The 6,104-nt window shown below is 48.8% G+C and overlaps 1 protein-coding gene across 3 annotated transcripts in view; it reads right to left on the reverse strand.

Annotated features, from left to right (window-relative positions):
• Positions 1–5,500, reverse strand: part of LRRC3B (leucine rich repeat containing 3B) — a 47,122-nt gene extending 41,622 nt beyond the window's left edge. The window contains exon 1 of one of the 3 annotated variants that reach the window (XM_074860948.1): positions 5,361–5,500. The gene's annotated coding sequence lies outside the window, so the exon portion shown is untranslated. Of the gene's footprint in view, positions 1–4,546; positions 4,653–5,246 lie in introns of those variants that run through there. The other 2 variants (XM_074860954.1, XM_074860961.1) reach the window with 2 other exon arrangements.
• Positions 5,501–6,104: the final 604 nt, after the last annotated feature.

Raw genomic sequence — 6,104 nt, forward strand, 5'->3', positions numbered from 1 at the left:
ACTACTCCCTTTAAAATCAATGCTATTATTTGTTGGAGAAAGAGGTAACTTCCACTGCAACTTTGACAAAAGAGAAAATGATAACGCCATTAAAACTAACAACATCCACAAAGTACATCTCTTGAGACAGCCTGTCACTAAAGCATGCCACCTTAAAAACACATGCCCTATTAATGTTGTGCGTCCAAAGGAGGAAGTGGGAACATGAAGTGACCCCCAGGAGAACTCTCTGTCAGACTTCCACAATTTGAGTAGAATACAGGTTGTTACGTAAGCATGCCATATACAGATTTATACCAATAATATTTTTCAATTGAAAACTCCATGGAAATTTAAATCCATCCCCTGCCCCTTTGATTCCTTCCTGTCCACCTTCTACTTTCTTTATGCATTGTTTCCCTTTCCCAACTTTTTTTTTTATTGTCTCTCCTTTTACTGTCACTTTATAACCAGACTTTTCATTTATTGTTCCTTAAATAATTAAAGTCTCCATTTGCTTTCCTGCTTCCAAGCCAGACTGGCATTCCATTTATGTGCTATCACTCACTTCGACCACCTTTCACTTTTCTTGTTATCATATCTTTATAGTACTATCTGGCAGGCAGAGCTCAAATTTTTTCTTCTTCTCAAAGGGTAAGTTAGCAGCTTTATGAAACTGTTTTTAATGTAGGACAAAATTCATTTAAAATGCACACTAGCTAGTTGAACTCACCCTGAAAAGCGGAGGTAAACCTTAATTGAGTACATCAAGATCTGTAGTGAGAATTTTCATCTCTGCTTAAGTAAAAATTTCAACTACCCAGTTCAATGTATCTCTGAAAAGGCCTTTTACCAGCCCTGTCTACATTTAATGTTCTTTCTGTCTGTGGAGTCAGGACACAAGAAGGCAAGTTCAATCCCTGAGCAAGGCTTCTAGTCCCACTGAAATCAACCAACATCTTTTCTGAAGTCCCATGGCAAGCCCACGGCACAGCAGGCAGCCAAGCCAGAGGGCTATGGTGCAACCCCACTGACCCCTTCATCCCTCAGGAAGTCTGAACTACCCAGTTCAGACACTACCCTTCTCCTCGCTGTCTTTTACTTTTCCCCTATTTCGAGGGCATCTGGCCACCTTCATCTGTTCCCATTTCTCCCTCTGTCTTTTTTTCATCCTTATAAAAGTTCATACGTTCCAGAGAAAGAAACCCCATTTTAATTCGCCTACCACTGCCTTTTTCTTGCTGATGGAAAGCAGAACTCAGGAGTTGTGCCGATCTTGGCAGTAAAAGGCTCTTCCCATGTCCAGTGTGGAAGTCAGTGCAGAAAGAAGCTAATTTTTTTTAAAAAATCTGCTTGCTGAAAGTACTCAATAGAGTATCCTGGGGGAGAGGAATAAAAGTTACTTTCTTGTTCAGTAGCAGTAAGCATTGTTGTTATTCCTCCAAGTTCAAACTAAACTCTGTGTAAAACAAGCCAGCGTTGGCTACAAATGCTGCTTAGTCTATAGGGGTAAGCAGTGCAAGTCATCAATGGCAAGTACAGAGACACCAATTACCCACAGAAATCTTAATGAAGCAGGAGCATACATCTTTAATCATTGTGAAATAACGAGACCCTACTCCACACTGGGTTTGGCAGTTGTTTATCTAAGCCATGAGCTCAGATGAAGCAGCAAGTAAAATTGGTACCACATCATACTGCTTTTTCGCTGGAATGCACCCACATGTCCATTGAACATCCAGACTAACAAACTACAGCAGAATGATGGAAGCGCAGAAACTACTTAATGAAAAGAGCTGGATTAAAACTAGAAGCAGAGATTTAAATTCACCAGAACAACCCTAAATTTGATTCTACTTCATCCACAGCACAGTGGATTTAAGAGGAGAATGCACACCTTGTTCATGCATGTATTTACAGACTGTAATCCATTTAAAAATACTTATTGAATGTGCTGAGAAATTCCTATATCCTTATTGCTTGTAGTTTCTGTAGACATATTAACATCTGATTCATACCAGCACTGAAGTGCTCCACCAAAACTACACCTTCTTGAGGATCCTTTTAGTAAACAAATAGTATTTTAAAAGGCTTCGCCAAACAAGCCAAACAAGCCAAGGTAAATGCTACATATTCCATGAACTAAAATAATTTATTCTTGGCTCAAAATACCATCATTTTAAAATAAGGTTCTGTTTAGCATTTTTACAAGTTACATAGCTCCATGAGAGATTTCTCTAAATTTATGAACAAATTTTACTGGATGAAGCAAAATGATAAAGATTATTTTGCTAGCCACAGAACACTAATTTAATCTGCATTGTCAAGTGAGGGCTAATCCAAAACCCATGCATGCAGATGACAAGGACAATAGTTACATGTAAATCCTGTAAGTCATCGCAAATGCAATATCCTACTCTGAGAAAAAGTACCTTCCTTAGTCCATCTTCTGATTAACTGAAATGGTAACAACAAATATTTTTATACATATTCCTACTTGCTTAAATTATTCATTCCACTAAAAAGTTTAAAATCTTCCTGCCAGTGAGCCATGTGTTAGTCTCATAAATATGCCTAGTGAAGTGACAGAAAATATCCTTAAAAGCAAGATTCAGAAGTACCTTATTATTTAACTGAACATCTAAAGGTAATTTTATAATAAAGCGATACATTTTCTCTGGGTTTAGACACCCAAGTTAACACTTCTGAGCAAGGCTGATTTTTATAAAATTCTACTGCTTGGAGGTTATTTCTTGAGCTGACATATCATGCATTTGCTCTGAAGTTACTCTAACACAGCTTCAGTGTGAGTAGGAAGAGTTTCCTATCTCTCAAAAGATTTGAAATATGGAACCCACAAAGCACATGGAAGAGATAAATCACAAATGCATCCTTAAATTAAGTCTTGCTATTCTGTTTATCAGTGGCAACACTCTCATGGACTTTATTAGCACAGGACTTGATCCAGAGCACAAACTTATATGCCTATCAAATGATACTTATTTTTTGACTAAGCTCTCATTTGAGGCAAAACATATTGATCCTCGATAGCTGCAGATACAGTCGTCCTTCTCATTCACTCAGGCCCTGATCTCTAAGATACCGAGCAGCTTGAACTCATCCTAATGCAATGGAAAACCACAATCACCCACAGGAGCTCATCTTAGTTTCACTGAAGTCGGTGCAAATTTTACACCAGAAGGCAAGATGAAGGCTCAGTGACCCAACCAGCAACAGCTGAATAAATGTAAGAGATCTAGACTTAACCCCAAGTTCTTCTCCTACCGAAGTCAGAGTCATCAGCACCCACGAGCGCATCCCCACGTACTGCCCTATGCTGGGACTATCCGACAACACGACCAATCCTGCTATCTTGAGTTGTCAGAATTTACCTGTAGGAGTAATCCCACAGAAACCCACTGCAATTTGCACAAGGGCTACAGAGTTGTCTAAGCAATCACAGTGTTATACTTAATTCCGAGCAATTTTACCATTTAGATACTAAACTTGAAAATTAGACTCTGAACATAGCAAAGGTTTTGCAAATGAGTTCATTCTACAGCTTAAATACTTTCTGTCCCTCTAAATCAAACTAGAAGCCCATTGTGTGCCTGTCCTTTTTAATTAAATTAGTAAGAATAATATCAACGGGCAAGCCATATGAACACTGTGGTGCTCTATATCAAAGCCTTCAAGCTACCACTTTCAGTAAGGCGTGACGCACACCTTGCAATTTAAATGAACAAATTACTAGACAGATTACCAAAAGAAGAAATTGTTGCCAGTTATTTTTCAGCGTTCAGAAAAGGCTATCCTAGTCAGAGCCTTCGTCTCTAAAAGTACTTATTTTCCTTTCCTTGTCAAATCTGCAACATTTTCCCGTGGCTGTTATTTGTGTTAAATAATTACAATCACCTCAAAAGCAGTAGCTTATTTTGTCATTTTCATATATACATAAATACCTCTGGGCTCACTTCTCTAAAAGGAGCGCTACATGTTGTCTGCCGGGTTTTCATTCTGACTCTTAAGTAGTTGACTTATTCGTGCTTTTCAAGTTATTTGGCTGGTTTTATTCTGTAATCACACCATTTCTGCTGTCTAGGGACATTCAGAGAGAGGGGGTGATAAGTTGCAGCCCGAATCACTCTGTGATTTTCTAACAGAACCTCTAAAATCTTCTAATTTTTGAAGGCAGAAGTAAGAAGTAAAGAAGAATGCCCACTGGCACATGCGAGACATCTGCCAAATTCTTGGAGAGGGGCAATTCTGAGCGCGTGGATGGCCAGGAGGGCGAGAGAAGCGCGGGCCGTTTCCACGCACACGCACACCCGAGCGCCCGTCCCCGCTCGCTGCCGCCGATCACGACACCGACGGGCGGGCTCTGAGGTGGCGGCCGTGCCCTCCTTGGGGTGCCGGTCCGGGGGACACCCCCCCCCCCCCTCCCGCTGGGCCGGGGTACCCTCTGCCCACCCAGCTCGCCTCGGGGGGCTGCACCCGCCGCCCGGGGGGCCCCAGCGCCCCCCGCCACGGTCCCGACCGGTGCCTCACACGGGGCGGCGCGGCTCACCTGGGCGCGGCAAGCACCGCCGCCCGGCTGCCCCCCGCTGCCATTTGTTGCTCGCGTTCAGCAGGAGCTGCCCTCTCCTCCCCATCACAGCCACCGCCGCCTGCTCTGTAGCAACTGGTCCTGGTAGGTCTCAAAGTGGAAAAACCCCACGGCAACACACACGGCGTCTTCCCACCGCTCCCCGCCTCCGCCTCCCCGCGCCCCGCTCCGCAGATCAGCGCGGCCGCCGGCAGCCCGCCCCGCACACGGCCGGGGAGCGCAGCGGCCAGGCGCCTCGGAAACACGGACATGCGGAGGGGTGCGCCTGGTTTTTTTATTTCCTCCCCCTTTTCTGATGCTGCTCCGCTACGAGACCGGGGGCGCGGGTCTCGAATCCCTCGCTTGCTTCCAAGAGAGGGGGTGGCTGCCCCCTCCCCGCCGCCTCCGCCCCATCATTCCCTCCCCACCCCCCGCGCTGCTTCGGCGGAGACCCGACCCCGTCGTCGCCCCCCCCTCCCCCCCCAGCACTCCCGGGGCGCTGGGGGCTCGCCAGCACGGGCCGGGGGAGGGAGTATCTCCCGATCAGTGCCGGGCAAGGTGGCACGGCGCGGCGGTAGCCCCTCGGCGGCGGCAGCAGCGCCGCTCGCCCCCCGCTCTCCCCGTCGAGTTTCCTCCCGGCCCTACCGCCCCCCCAGCTCGGCCGCGGGGCCCCGCAACTCACATCGCGGAGCGGCACCTTCCCGCAAAACTTCGCGGCGTGTCGCCCCCGAGGCTCGGCGCGGCCCGGCCCGGCTCTGCCCCTGCCCCAGCGGCGCAACAGGCAGCGCAGCCTCACCTGGCGCCGAGCCGCCGCGCCATGGGAGCGACGGGCGGAGCCTGCGGCCGGGGCGGCGGGGCCGGGGCGGCGGGGCCCGGGAGCAGCCACCGCCCGCCCGCCCGCCCTCCTGCCTCCGCCGGCCGGGCGGCTCTGCCTGCCGCGCCGCCGCTCCCTCCGGCCCCTGCGCTGCGGCTGCAGGCAGGCGGGGAAGGGAGGGGGAAGGGAGGAGGGAGGGAGGGAGGGGAGAGCGGGGAGGGAGGGAGGGAAGGAGGAGACTCCCTTCCCGCTCCCACCGCACAGCGGGGAGCTGCCCCCCACCCCCCGAGGGGTGATGCTGTCAGTCCCTCCCCGGGGCTGATTTTGGCTCTCACCCCCCTCGCTCTGCGGGGCCGCCGCGGCGGGGGGGGGGCGCGGAGAGAGGCGCGATCACCCCCGGGAGCGCCTTCGGGGGTGCGTCTGCTCTCCCCAGTGCCCGCCAGGTTCCCCTGCAGAATGTGAATACGGTTAATTGTTTTGCCAATCTGAGTGAAAAGCCGCTTGCAATACTTGATTTGCCAAACTTGCTACCGCACGGTTTTTGCTACACTAGGTGAAGTTAACTCTGCACCCAGCCTAACCAACCCTGGGCTTGTGTAGAACCGGTTATTGAGACCCTGCTTTAGGTTTACAATGATTCTTGCCAGGGTGGCTTTCTTCTCTGAGAGGTGCTTTCTGTGAGATGTGCTACGTTGCAGCAGTTTCATGGAGTGTCAAAAGGCAGCC

Source organism: Strix uralensis, chromosome 1, assembly GCF_047716275.1.
Source record: "Strix uralensis isolate ZFMK-TIS-50842 chromosome 1, bStrUra1, whole genome shotgun sequence".
NCBI classification, from domain to species: Eukaryota; Metazoa; Chordata; class Aves; order Strigiformes; family Strigidae; genus Strix; species Strix uralensis.